This window comes from Leopardus geoffroyi, chromosome A2, assembly GCF_018350155.1.
Source record: "Leopardus geoffroyi isolate Oge1 chromosome A2, O.geoffroyi_Oge1_pat1.0, whole genome shotgun sequence".
Lineage (NCBI taxonomy): Eukaryota > Metazoa > Chordata > Mammalia > Carnivora > Felidae > Leopardus > Leopardus geoffroyi.
Genome location: NC_059331.1, coordinates 25,137,391 through 25,151,587, shown reverse-complemented (window position 1 = coordinate 25,151,587; position 14,197 = coordinate 25,137,391). Strand labels below are relative to the sequence as shown.

Below are 14,197 nucleotides of genomic sequence, written 5' to 3'. Positions count from 1 at the left end.
CTTTCTGTCTCCAGGTCACCCTTGCCTTGCAGGCACCCTAAACCCTCTCCTCTGCTCCAGAAGACTTTTCCCTTCTCTCCCACCCCTGGCATTCCCGTTTTTCTCCGTATCTCTGCTTCTCTGCCCTCTGAGGACTCACTTTGCATAATGAAGGGAAGAAAATGGCAGATGGAGCCAAGTCCTTCCTTAGCCAGTGGACAAGAGGGTGGGTAGCCTCAGCTTTTAAAGAGTTCTTGACCTTGATCCAGAAAGAAGAGCACCTTATAGTGTGGTCATGAGGACTAATTAGAAGTAGTATATGTCAAATTTCTGGCAGGTAGTGGACCTTGAGTAAATGGCAGCTCCTGGCATTGTTTCAGAAAAGGAGGCTCATTGGAGATGCTCACACAGCTGTGAAGTGATGAGCTGGGGTTGCAGCTCAGCCACGTTGGCTCTGTCAGAGTGAGCACCATGCCAGGTGAGTTAGAACTCACCCAGGAGGTCAGGGTTATTCCTCGGGAATGGGGCGGGGATGGTGCGAGAGCTGGAGCCAGAGGTCAGAAGGGCCCCAGCTGTCGGGAGCACTCTGGCAGGAAGCCAGACAAGCTGTGTTCTGGTGTTAAGTGGTGTGTGAGGGTCTGGTCCCGAGTTTCCAAGATTCCGGAGCGGGACATCAGAAATGGCTGGGTTTGATCCAGGATCGGCCTGTCTTCTTGGCCACTGAGATCTTGCTGTCCCTGTGTGCAGACCCATAGGGATTTTCTGGGAGGAGGCAGACAACTTTGACTCGGGGTGTCTCTCTGTGAACTTTGGAGTCTGGTCAAGAGGGTAGCCTTTTGGAATGGAAATGGGGCGGTGCTGTGGGCCACGTGCACACACTTGGTCAAGTTCCCCAAGTTGCTTGGATTCTCTGATGCAGAACTCACAGGGAGCATTCAGAGGGCCATCTTTTTTAATGTTGATGTATTTAAATTTTGAGTGGGGTGGGGAGGGAGAGAGAGAATGAGAGTGTGTACCAGCAGGGGAAGGGCAGAGAGAGAGAGGGAGAGAGAGAATCCCAAGCAGGCCCTGCTGTGTCAGCACAGAGCACAGTACAGCCCTCAAACTCATGAGCTGTGAGATCATGGCCCGAGCCCAAATCAAGAGTCGGATACTTAACCAACACAGCCACCCAGGTGCCCCTCACAGGACCATTTTTTAGGTGACATTCATTAGGTGAGCATTTTCTTGCTCCAGCAAGAAAAACCTAAGTGAGGAGGGAATAAAATGCTCTATGACCTTTCTCTCAGCTCTTCTCCTTTTAGGAAAGAAATCCTTTTTGTTGGCAGTTCAAATTCATGTTTTCAAAAAAACAACCACAGAAGGTATTCGAGACTTGCCTCGAGGCAGAGGAAGCGGAGCCCTCCCGGGGAGGTGGAGGAGGGGGCGCTGCTGAGGATTTCTAATGCTGGCCAGCAGAGGACACCCTTCACTCACATTCGGTGCTCTCTTTCTCCTTGGCAGTGTTCCTATGGAGGCTGGAATCCAGCTCTCTCCTGGAAAGGTCAGTCCTGGAAGATATCCACTTCCAGCTATTTCTAATTTAACTCTGAGTCCTCAATGCGTGGACTTTTCCCTTTAGAGCTGCAGTGTCGGTGCCGTTATTTTCGCAGCACCATCTGCTGTTGTCTGAGCATCCAAAAGTCAGAAGAGAGAGATGCATTCTCCAAGGTTCTTAGAGCACGTGTTCAGACAGAAACAGGCCGGAGGGGCACAGAGTGTTACATAAACACCAATTAATAACTACTTGGCTCCAGATGAGCCCTGCATGTCAGACTCGTGATCTTCAGACCTCTGCGGTCCAGGCCTTCCTCCCATTGGTACAAAAATGAAAGAGACGACTGAAAGAAAACTGGAGCATTCACTGGCCAGTCCTAGGAGCGAACCACACTGGGACATGCAGGGCACTGTGCTTCCCATGGGGACATTTTAATTCCTTCCAGTGGATTCTTTGTTTTCCTCCAGTATACTTTTAGTCTCGCGGATGCTATTAATAATAATGCTAGGTAACACTGTGTTCTTACCGTTCGCTGGGCACTGTGGTAAGTGCTCTTACGAGCGTCTGCTTATTGAGCCCTCTCCAAATATTAAGAGGCAAGGGAAGTTCTGGGGCTTCTGAGGCTTTGTGAGAGTCAGACACTTGCTGAGGGTCACTTAGCTGCTGAGGGAAGATCCGGATTTGATCCTGCACAGGTGTTGCCCAGACCTGCCCATCATCCATTTGTTGAGTCCTAATTACATTCTGGACGGTGTGGTGCAGACACAAGATACAATGCCTCTCTGACTAATTTTAGTTTTGAATGTTTTTTGATCATTTGAAACCTGAAAGAAAGAAAGCGAGAAGGAAAGAAAGAGCCAGCCCTCAGGGAGTATATATCAGAAAGTGAAGGTCCAAGGGGTCCTGCGTTCCTTGGAAGGTCCCTTCCTTAGAGGCCACCAGGAGGGAGGTCATAGGGATTGGGGCAGTTCAGTGGGTCTGGCTCCATTTCCTCTTTCCCTTCAGTTTAAGCAACTCTATTTCCACCAGCTTTATGTCTCGGGTTTTGAGTATGATCAGGTTTGACACATGGGTTCTGCAGCTGAAAAGAACAAAGCAAACCTTCAGTGTCATGGCTCGCAGCTAAGGGCATGCCTGGAGCAGTATCCACTCACATTCCCTGGGTCCCTTCATCTTCCACCGGCTTCTTCCCTCCCGCCTCCCTGCTGTGCCGCACACTTCCTTCCCTGGCTCCTGCTCTAAGCTTCCGTGTTGCCAAGAGAAGAAGCCTTGGAGTCAGAGCTCAGCTCCCAGACCTGCTAGCACACTGGGTGCTCTCCTTGTGCCCAGGGTCCTCATCTGTGGATGGGATGTTAACAGAATCTGCCCATCAAGCTGTTGTGTGGATTACACTAGATGACGGCACACCCGTATAAACATTGCCCGGCCCCGAGTAAGAATTCACCATCCCGGGGCACTTCTGCCTCTACTTCCTTCTTATCCACTCACTTCTCCCCAGACTTGGCCAGCTGACTGCCACCCCCACTACTGCCCCCAAACAGCCACCCCAGGTGGTCAGCCATCTCCAGACAGCCAGTCCTGCCTCCTGGTTCCCGAGTGGACCTCCGCTTTCTGAGTCAACACCCCAGAGGAAGCTTGGGTCTTGTTGGCCATTCTTGCAAATGAGCGACCTCAGAGAGAGACTAACTGGTGGGAAGGGGTTTGCACAGGTCTCAGAATTCGGGTTATAGACACAGCCAGAAAGGGGGACCTTTGACTTCCTGGTTGCTCCCCAAGCTTTAGGGGATTCTAGAAAGTTGGTGGCTAAATTATCAGGGGAGGTAGAAGGGGATAGGTCCACTGTTATTTTCTGTGACTCTCTTCCTGAGAGAAGAGATTTCCCTCAGGGAAAGGACAATAAAAAGGAACAAAACACTGATACACGCAGCACCACAGATGAATCTCAAGGCACTATGCCAAGTGAAAAAGACGTAAAAGCCTACTTACCGTATGATCCCACTTACATGACATTTTGGAAAAGGCAAAATATAGGAACAGAAAACAGATCAATGGTTGCTAGGAGCTGGGGTGGGGAGGAGGGTATGACTACAAAGGAGCAACACGAGGGGACTTTTTCCTGATGATAGAAGAGCTCTGTGTTTTCATTGTGGTCATACACCAACGAGTGTCAGAATCCACATCTGCACATCAAAAAGTGAATTTGTATGTAAAAATGTTTTTCAAAAAATGAGTTAATAAAACAAAATCCAGGCTGCCAGGCAGAAACACAGAATACACTGTCATCACTCTGCAGTGGGTTGGTCTTGCCCCGGTTTTACAGATGTGGAAACTGAGGCTCAGGACCCTGAGAAATGGTGGAGAGACTTCTTTCTCTTCCCTTCTGTCTCTCTGCCTCAGCCCCTCCATGCGCTGGGTGCTGCTCTGGGAGCTGAGGATCAGTCCACCCCTACAGAGCTCACTTTCTAGAATAAGTAAGTCTAAGAGTGGTGTGGGAGGAAGGGTCAGGGTCCTGTGGGGCCAGAGCAGTGTCAGGGAAGAAGGCCTTGAGGAAGTGACGTTGAGCCGAGGTGAGGCCTGGCGCAGAGATGTCTTGACAGGGAGGGGAGGGTGAGCTGTGGCCAGTGGTTGGCAGTAAGCAAAGGAGAATTCATTCTGAGGGCACTGGGAAGTCTTTGCAGTTTGAAGCAGGGCTGATCCCAGATTAGCCGTCTCCAAAGAGCAAGCCTACTCCACACCCTGCACTTCCTGCCTTGCTGTGGGAATCTTAGAGTTGGGGGCGGGAAGGATGCCTCTAGTTTGTGGGTGTCTTTTACATTTAATCCACTCTGCTGGTGATTCATGCATCGCTCACAAACTCCAGCGCCTAAATGCAATCTGTTAATAAATTGCGTCTGGCGGAACCCCAGGGGCATTTGTAACTGCACAGTACTCAATGGCTGATGCTCCTTGGGAAATCAGAAATAACTTTCTACCCCTTGCCTTTATTTCCCATTTGCTGGCCCGTATCGCCATCTGGGGTTACCTGGTCATTCACTTAATTGTTAAGGGTCCCCACTCTTCCCCCCTGCTTGATAGCAAGGTGTCAACCAGTATCTGGTACCTCAGGACACTCAGGTGATGTTTGTCACATGAACAAGGGGAGGGACCAGGCTGGAGGAAAGCAGTTGTTCTCAGCTCTGTGTCATCCCCTGCACATACTCCTCCTCTTAGGACCTCGGTTTCCCTGTCTGCCTTTACAAAGTAGCTGGTCCTGAGCTCTTGCTGCCCATCCTGTATGTCTGGGGGCTAGTTGAGGTGCAGAGACCTGGTCCAAGGCTCCCAGGAGCAGTGGCTACATCACATCATCAGAGAACAGTATCCTGCTGTGAGGCACATGCTGTTTTGGCTGTCCCACAATCAAGGACGTACCAGAACAATGGTATTTTTCTGGGCGCATGTGTATTTAAATTTAAATTCAGGTATTTGTATTAGAAGATTTCCTTACGTTTCTTTGTTTTTCTTTGGGAGCATTCATAGACCAGAGCTGAAAAATTACCGTCCTTTGCTCCAAAAGAAATATAATCTCCCATAACATTTTGGATTTCCAGGATTAGAAGGGTGAACTAATGTTGCTTTTGCTGATAGCAGGGGAAGGGGGAGTAATGGGTCACTACGGGGCCACCAAGGAGTCTTGAAGGATCAGTTTCCATGTGGAAGACCAAACTCACCTTCCGTGTTTTCTCTTCTTACTAATCCAAAATATTATCCTTTCCTCCGTGGCCGCTTGGTGTTTTGAAACCTATACAAGTCTAGGGGAAGATCATTCATTTGGTTATAGTTCAATGTTGGTAGTTAAAAGTGAACTTCATAAAACAGAAAATGGAGAATACACAAAAGGATTGTAAAAAAAAGTTCTACCACTGTTAATATTATAGTGCTTTCCTTATTTTTTTATCATCTGAGTTTATTCACTGTGTAACTTTATACCATATTTTACAATGTACTATTTTGATCTAATCATTTCCTTATGACATTGGCAAATTAGAAATCACAGCTAAGGGGCTCGTCTCCTCCATCCCCGCCCTGTAACATACCCACCCACCTGCCTCTCATGTGTCTGTTCCCTCGCTGACCGTCCATCCCTTGTGGATTGAGGGCCTCCTCTGCGAGGAACAGGGTTAGGTTCTAGTAAGCAGTAATCAGTGAGGCTGGCAGGATCCCTGCCCAGAGGGAGGTATTATTATATAGTAGGACTGGAGCATAATCAACCCAGAAGAAGATAGCCAATCATGGGTCCCGTGGGCAATACATGTGGGGCTGCAGACTGCCTGTGCAGTGGTGGCCGAGTCTCTGGGGCTGTCCTGCACTGATGGAGCCTCTCCACATTGGAGGGGTGGTTTGAACGCTGGATTTAGAGTTTCCCTACGGAAAAGGCATCCAGCCGGTGCTCAGGACTGTGGGGCCCTTCTGTATGGGGTTCACGTGTGTATAGGTCAGTTGTTGAATTGGGATAGTCAGTCTGAGAAGGAGACGTTGAACCTGACCTGGCTCGCTGCGATGCAGATGGGACAGTGCTGCAAATGCAGTGTTCTCTGATGCTGGAAATTAGGGGCTTATGTGTGGCATCCCAGGCCACTATTGGAGGCAGAGGGAGATTTTCAGAGGGGTTTCCTAGAAAGCCTTATGACCACAGCAAAGTCTGAAAGGGTATACATCAAACCAGGGGTGACCAACTCTACATGTGACAGGGACCAAGCAGGAACCTAAATCCAGTGGCCAGGGAAGTGCAAGGGTCAGAGTAGGGAGAGGCAGGGACCCCAAGAGCCCACACCCACCTGAAAGAGTCATCTGTCACCGAACCCCCGCTGATCATTGTCATATGTGAGAACGTGGGCCTTCCATGACATCCAGCTGAAGCTAGATACCTGATTTCCAAATGAATTCCTCTAGCTTTTTATTTAAAAAAAAAAAAATTTTTTTTTTCAACGTTTATTTATTTTTGGGATAGAGAGAGACAGAGCATGAACGGGGGAGGGGCAGAGAGAGAGGGAGACACAGAATCGGAAACAGGCTCCAGGCTCTGAGCCATCAGCCCACAGCCTGACGCGGGGCTCGAACTCACGGACCCCGAGATCGTGACCTGGCTGAAGTCGGACGCTTAACCGACTGCGCCACCCAGGCGCCCCGCCTCTAGCTTTTTAAATGTTGGAAGTTACCTTAAAAAGCGGGGCGGGGGGGGTGGTTATCCTGTGGGTCGTACAAAATATATTAGCAGTCTGCCTGCTTATGACTTGCACCCAAAATTTAACTTTGAGGTTAAATTATGATTTTTATTGTTTACTTGTTACATTTTTATTTTGTGTGCTTTTATAATGAGTATACAATATTATTATAAGCAGGGGGAAAAAAGGAAAACATCTTTATAACCCAAAGGGCTACTTACCTTTGAATTGTTGTTTATGTTATCTGGACAGGTGGGGGACGATCTGGTTGTCTAGATTGTGGGGGTGGCTGTTGGAGCATGGGCTCAGAGAGGAGGAAAGAAGACCCATATCTAAGAGGTCCCAGAGGCTGTTGACTGAGGCAGCAGGTGGGAACCTGTGTGCCTTTATGTGTAGGGCACCATCCTCTGTGTACCATATACACTCATTCCATCTTCCGTTTCTTGTCATTCATTCATTCACTAGATATATACTGAGCACCTGCAGGTGTTGAGCACTGTTCTACCCCCAGGATACAGCAGTGAACAAAGTGGGCAAAAATCCCCACCCTTGTAGGATTTGAGTGAGGGAAACCAACAAGAAATGATAACAGGTAGGTCTGGTGATGATAAACACCATAGGAAACAGGTAGGAGTAGGGAGAGCCAAGCTGGGGAGGGCTGCAGTTTCCAATAGGGTGGTCTGGGAGAGTCCTGCTGAGAAGAGACCTGAAGGAGGGGTTTTACCCCATTATACATGTATTGCTCGCTGACTATGTCAAGGAACTGTGTTGGGCACTGTGGAGGGTCTCCTGGGAACATTCCCATTTTGTCATTTACTTACTTCCTTTTACAAACTTAGAAACAAACTTAGTTTTTTGGTTGCACGTCACAGAAATACAGTGTACACATGCTTAAATTTAAAAAAAAGGGGGGGGGTTCACTTATTCGGTGAATTCAGTGATAGTTCTGCCTTTTGGCATGGCTAGATCCAGGTGGCTAATCTATGTCACCAGGAGTCCATCACTCACCATCTCTCGCTCTTTCTCCAAATTAGTGTACTTCTCAGATGGGCTCTCTGACCAAGATGCTCTGCACAATTCCAAGTTTCCACCCCATCGGCTCAAATATTGCACTAGAGGACTACATCTCTTTTTCTTTAACTCCAGCAAAAGTCTCATTCTTCCAGGCCAGGTCCCATGCCCATATTGGGAGGGTTGGCCCTTCCTGAATCACAGGGTTTAACAGCTGGGGAGGGGGTCCCTCAACAGAAGATCAGGGTGCCATTGGCAAAAGAAGGGAGACTAAATGCTGGGCAGTAAGAAACAGCAAACATCCATCCTGGTAACACTTGCCAGGGCTGAAAAGAGCCTGCAAACAGGGATACCGTCAAGGGTCCCAGTCTATCACCAATAGACCATGCAACCTTGAGCCAGCTCTTAGTTTTCTAGTGTCTAAATGAGGGTGGTAGACTAGCTGGTTCTCTGAGGATCCTTCCAGATCCTTCAATCTGTTTGAGTTTTAGGCACATTAGTGGATAGCAGACACTATTTCATTAAATTACTGGGTTTGAAACAATACAGGATTATGGATCCTGGTGAAACACATGGATAGTTTTTTCCCCCACAACAGCTCTTTTGATGAATTGCTGAGAAAGCTGGGGGTGGGGGACATAAGACTCACCCCCGCTTGATTTGTGCCATTTCCTAGTTGCAGCCACCTACAGCTTTGGCCATCTGTATGCAAGGAAGCTTTGTAAACTTTTTAGTCTGGTGATGGGAAATGAACTCTTTGCCACAAAATTTCATGCTCCAAAGGCCAGAATGGCGCATTATGGAAGAGTTACCCTGGCTTCACCTCCCAGCATGAACTTGTGAGCAGGCCATGCTTTAAACAACACACGACTATCAACAGCTGTGGGGAAAACCAGCTGTGGGGATGTCAGCGTGAGTTTCCAAGACACCGATTAGATGTCTCGGTCCAGAATTCTGTCTTAATGGTTGTGTCTCATCTCTACAGTAGACAAATACCAGTGTATTTCCCTGGGAAGATAAGGAGAGATGACAGGATGGCTCCTTGGTGACTGTGCTAGTGTGACTTACCCTTTATGTTCATGAGACGTCTGCAGGGTCAGTGTCTGTGCTGCATGGTGGGGGATGTGGCCATTACTCATCTCAAAGCTAGGAGCCATGCACCACCCTTCCACAGGAAGTACTGGATATGTGAGTGTTGGGCTGGGCAATACAGTGTGAGGGATAAGAGCCCTAGGCCCCAACTGATTTGGTTCAAAGCCCAGCAGCATTGCTGCTTCCTGGCTGTGTGACCTGGGACAAGTTACTCGAGCTCTCTGTGCCTCCGTTCCCCCATCTGTAAAGCTGGACAATAATAGCACCTAGTCCTAGAGTCTTGTCATGATTAAATAGGAGAACATGTGTCAGGCTCTTGTCAGCCAGAATAACTGATGTTGGTGGTGCAGGTGTCATTCCCGTGCAGTCATAGACAACAGGAGACAGAGGGGTATCATAGTTATAATGGCTAACACATGTTGTGGTTATTACATGACAGGCCCATTATGCTATGTGACAGACACTTTTCTAAACTCTTCTAAGTACATTAACTCAGCTAGGTAATGTGATCATTTATGTTAACTCAGGTGGGTACTGTCATTGTCGTTGCCACTTTACTGATGAGGGAACTGAAACACAAAGAGTTAAGTAACTTGCCCAAAGTCACACAGCCAGTGAGGGGTGGATGTGGGATTTGAACCCAGGCAACTGGCTCTCGAGTCCTTTTTCTGACCACAATGCTTTACAGTCTCACTAAAATAATAAGAGCTACACAGAGTTTCCTGTAGGTCAGGAATTGTTTTAAGCACTTTCTATAAATTGGCTCATTTAACCCTCCCAACCAAACCTCTGAGTGGTTGCTATTTTTCTCCCCATTTTATAGACGAGGAAGTCAAAGCACCCATAAAGAGCAGTTCACATCCTGATTAGCTGGGTGATTTAAGACAGGGAAGCTGACCTCGCCGAGCCTTAGGGTTGCCGTGGGGAACGGGTGACTGATGACCAGCACTGCGTGCAGATCTGGCATGGAACAGACCTTCTCTGGAGAGTGGCTGTTTAACTGTTAGTGAGAGGGCCTTGCTTCCAGACCCCAGCTCTACTCCTTGTCTTGAACGCTTCTGGTGGCTGAAATAGAGCCAAGAGTTCTTTGAAGGATGTGGCTTCTTGGAGGGAGAGGACTTTGAAGAGATGTCTGTACCCCCAGCTAGGTCCTCTGTACCCCAAGCTAGGCATTAGGGCATAGCTTGGCCCCACCATGGTTCCTGTGTCTGGCCTTGAAGGTGACAATTCTGCCCCCTTCCTCCAGAAGGCAAAGGCAAAGAGACTGTGAACCTGTCCCAGACACTTGGGGGCAACCCGCCTCCTAGGTCCGGGTCTTGGTTTGCTTAGCTGCAAAATGGAGTGAGTGTGGGATGGAAGCATACCGTTAAAAGCACCAAATCCAGAAAATTCCATATTTTCACAATGTGGAATAAGCAAGTCTTCTTTGCCTGTGTTTTGCATAATGAACATGTAGAACTTTGCAAGGCACTTTTCCAGTAGCTAGTCCCTAGTATTGGCTGTTTGAGCTGAGCCTCGTTCCTCCCTCTGAAATAACACTGAAAGCTGTATCCTCATCACTGTGTTCGCAGTTTATTTTGTCAAATTAATTTTTGTAAAGGTGAAGTTCTGGGTCATTTTAATATTCTTGGAAAATGCTGCCAACTTAACCTGTGGAAACATATCAATTTATACATTCACAGTTGTGAAGCAAAATGTCTGTTTCTCCACATTCTTGCCCACAATGGGGTGTTATCCTAGAAAAATCACCAATTTGAAAGGCAAACATACTCTTATTTAAATTTCCATTTTGCTAGTTACTAAGGAGGGTGAACACTTTTCACTTGTTTATTGACTGGGTTTCTTCTTTTGTAAGCTAGCTGTGTTATTACAAAGCATTTCACTTTTTTTTTTAAAGCTATTCTTTTTTTATTATAAAATTAATGTATGCATACCATAAAAGTTCAGACAGTGTATAAATGTGTCACATAGTAAGTGCAGGTTCCTTGGATCAGTCCTAACCCTGAGAAATCACCACTGCCAACAGGGTGGACATTATTTATTCAGAATTTTCTAGAAAATTTGTGTGCCATCCTTTGGCCTTAAAGATTTCTGAAGGTTCATACATGGATTCAGTATCTTAAAAGGTGTTTTGCTCCTTGGCATTTTTGTTGAATACAGTTAGTAGGCTTATTTTGATAAATTAATCTTTTCAGAGAAGCCGTGTTGCCCAGAGGGACGATTACTGGATTTAGGGACCCCACCGACCACCATCATGTCTCCTACTGCTCAGCAGTGTGAGTGTGGACTACGCTATCTGCTGGCCTTATTCAGCCCTTGAGTCAGCGCCTCTGTGCTGTGGACAGGAGTGCTTTTTGTTTGGAATATCAGGCTGCTGTGGTGTAAAGGCAGTAGCGAGAGGTTGAGGGCCCCTGATGTTTTCCAGCACCAGCACCACTGAATTGGGGATAATAGTTAATAATAGCCAGCATTTACTCTGTATATCCTTTATATACTTGGGTTTACTTATATCTCACAACTATTCTATAAAATGTAAAGGCTAACATTATCCTGGCTTTTCATATTCTAAAACTTGGGTTCCTAGAGGCCAAACCATTTGCTTAGCATCCCCAGGTAGCCAGTGCCAGAGCCAGAACTCAGACTCAGCCCTGCCAGGTGTGGAGGCCCCTGGAGAGGTTAACTACCCACGCTTCAGTTCTGGACAGCCTCTTCATGAACCCCGTCTCCCTCTTGGCCTTTATATGTATTGTCTGGTCTGAATGCAAGCAGGGACCTGGGGAACCCCCGACTGGTTCTCAGTCTTATAAAGACTTGAGCAAGTTGGGGAGCAAGTAAAAGGATGAGTTTCTACTGGACTGCATCCCTGCATCAGGGCTCCCGAGAGTGGGGAGAGCATCTCTGCCTGGGCGACAGTGGGCAGTTGCCATGGTGACAGCTATGGCAATGCTGATGCAAGTACGGGCCCTGTTCCCACTGGAGCCCAGCTGGTGAGCTGGGAGCCCAGCTGCCCAGGAGGATGGTTGGGGGCTTGCTCTGTCCTATGCAATGGGACCACGTTTGATAGAAATATTTGATAAATAGCACATGACTGACGAACACGGTTCATTTTTCCTGTCTCCAATTTATGACTTTTGTGGATTAGGTGGCCAGAAAATCCCTTAGACAATTTAGCAGGACTCAGGGACGAAGAGCAGGCATCTTGGAATTGGACTGTCTCTGGCTCTGACTTTCAGTAGCCATGGAGCATTTCCAAGTCTAACCTCTCAGAACCTTCTTCCGTTATGGCTCTTATTTTCAGGGCCCCCATGAAAATTAAATGAACTAATCCACATAATAAGCACAGCACTAATAGTATTATTTTCATTATTGTTAAAATAATAATATTAGCCTGCCTTACTCAGAATTTCTCTTACTCTGAGTAATTGTCTTGCTCAGAATTACTCTCTTACCTAGAATTTGGGGGGTGGCTTGCTGTTTGTCATAGTGATGAAATAATCTCAGTTTGAATGGTGCCCTTGGCATTACCTTTCCTTTTTCTCCACATATGCAACAAGCCTGACGTGGTCCCACCCCCACCACCACATTTCACTGACGGTTTGGGAATAAACATGTTTTTATGTGTGGCCCCAGTCACTGCCAAAAACAGCATTTATGGTGCTTCTAATTACCTTGGAGACTGTGGTAGGTCCTGTATCAGAAAGTCAATAAACTGCTTTAAGCAATGCTGGCTAATTTAAGAATTTTTGGTGTTTTTAACTGAGTTAGAATCAGTTTTTAGAGATGCCCATTTCTGAATCCTGAGTTTTAGAATTGCGATTTTCATTTTGGAGGTGTTGGGCCACCTACATCCTGATTTATTAGCTTCTGATCAATGTATTATTGAATAAAGTGTGAAGACTGTCTTCTGCCCCACCCTGAGCAAAAAAAAAAAAAAGTTCTGTGAGGGTGTCTGTAAATATAATTTTTGAGTTAGAGCTTTTCAGGATTTGAAAAACATGAGTTTATCTGCTTTCTCTTTGTGTCTGATTTGCATACAGTTTGATAGAACAATACCAAAGACTTCTTACTTTCTTTTTAAGACAAAAATTGGAAAGGGAGTTCAGGGTGGCTTTTAAAAAAATGCCTTCTAAGGGCCGTTTATTTGATTCAAATCACTTTAAAAACAGAAAACTCAGCCATTAAAATTTTTTAACTAAAATCATACTTTTATCAAAGTAACATGCACACGGTAAAAATATACCAATGAATCTACATGGACTTTTATTTGTAGATGTAGAAGACCAACACATAATACACATAATAATCTTTGATGTTGATGATGATGATGATGATTTTAAGGTCCAGTTGCACTTTATGTAAAGAGAAACTAACCAGTAACACTGGCTCTGGGCCTAGTACATAGTAAGCAATTCAATTTCCATATTCTTTTCTTGGTTGTCACTGCTTCTGCAATGGTTTTAACATCTGTCTCTCTGTTCTCTGGAGCCAGACCACCTGGGTTTGAATCCTGGCTCTGCCACCTATTAGCTGTGTGGTTTTGGGTAAGTCACTTAACCTCTCTGAGCTTCAGTTTCCTCATCTGTAAAGTGGGAATAATAAAAGTACTTATAAAATTGTTTTGAGGGTTAAATGAGTTAATATTTATTAAGCACTCAGAATAGTGTCTGGCACATGATAAGCATTTATTACTTTTTTTTCAGTAAACCCTTAAAAACATGACCTCCATGACAGAGAGATTGAGGATTCTCTTGGTCGATAAGTAAAAGCTCATTGGTGCTGGTAAGTTGTGAGGGCCATGACCTAATCCCACATCTGTGGAGTTGAGGGGCCAGAGGCTGTCATCAGTGGAGAGCTTCAGTTTTTTGTTTCAGATAAGGCTGGGGGAGTGCCTGTCCGTGGTGGCTCATGGGAAGGTTGGGTACGTACAGGGAGTCCTGTTTAGAAAAACACACATTCGGGAAAGAACAGGCTCTCCCCAGGCAAAACTTTAGAAAAACAACAATCTGCTGCTCCTTGATTAAAGGGTAGAAAACTAATTATCCTTTCCGGAGGGACATGAGGCTGCTCTCTGCTGGACTGTGACCTGGAGGTGCAGGATGTGGATTTCCTTAGGATGTAATGAGGCCTTTCCCATTGAACATGTGCCATAATTCAGATGGATGCAGGTGGGGAGAGGGAGAATGATCCCCTTGCTTTTCAAAGTGACCCCTAAATGCTTTTGAAACATCATCTGCAGGTCAGCACTTTGAGAACATGAAAAAAATAATTTTCCTAAATTGGATTTCCAAAAGACCTCTGTTACAAAACATCCCTTTAAAAATATTCTGTAATTTCTGCTAATTACACCAGCTTACAATTAGCTTGAATGTTGAAATTT

At 46.2% G+C, this 14,197-nt stretch overlaps 1 protein-coding gene across 5 annotated transcripts in view; it reads left to right on the top strand.

The window, feature by feature from the left end:
- ARHGEF3 (Rho guanine nucleotide exchange factor 3) overlaps positions 1-14,197 on the top strand; it is a 309,958-nt gene that overhangs the window by 69,693 nt on the left and 226,068 nt on the right. The window contains exon 1 of one of the 5 annotated variants that reach the window (XM_045493274.1): positions 1,506-1,522. The exons of the other annotated variants lie outside the window; for them this stretch is intronic. The gene's annotated coding sequence lies outside the window, so the exon portion shown is untranslated. Of the gene's footprint in view, positions 1-1,505; positions 1,523-14,197 lie in introns of those variants that run through there. 5 annotated transcript variants of the gene reach the window in all.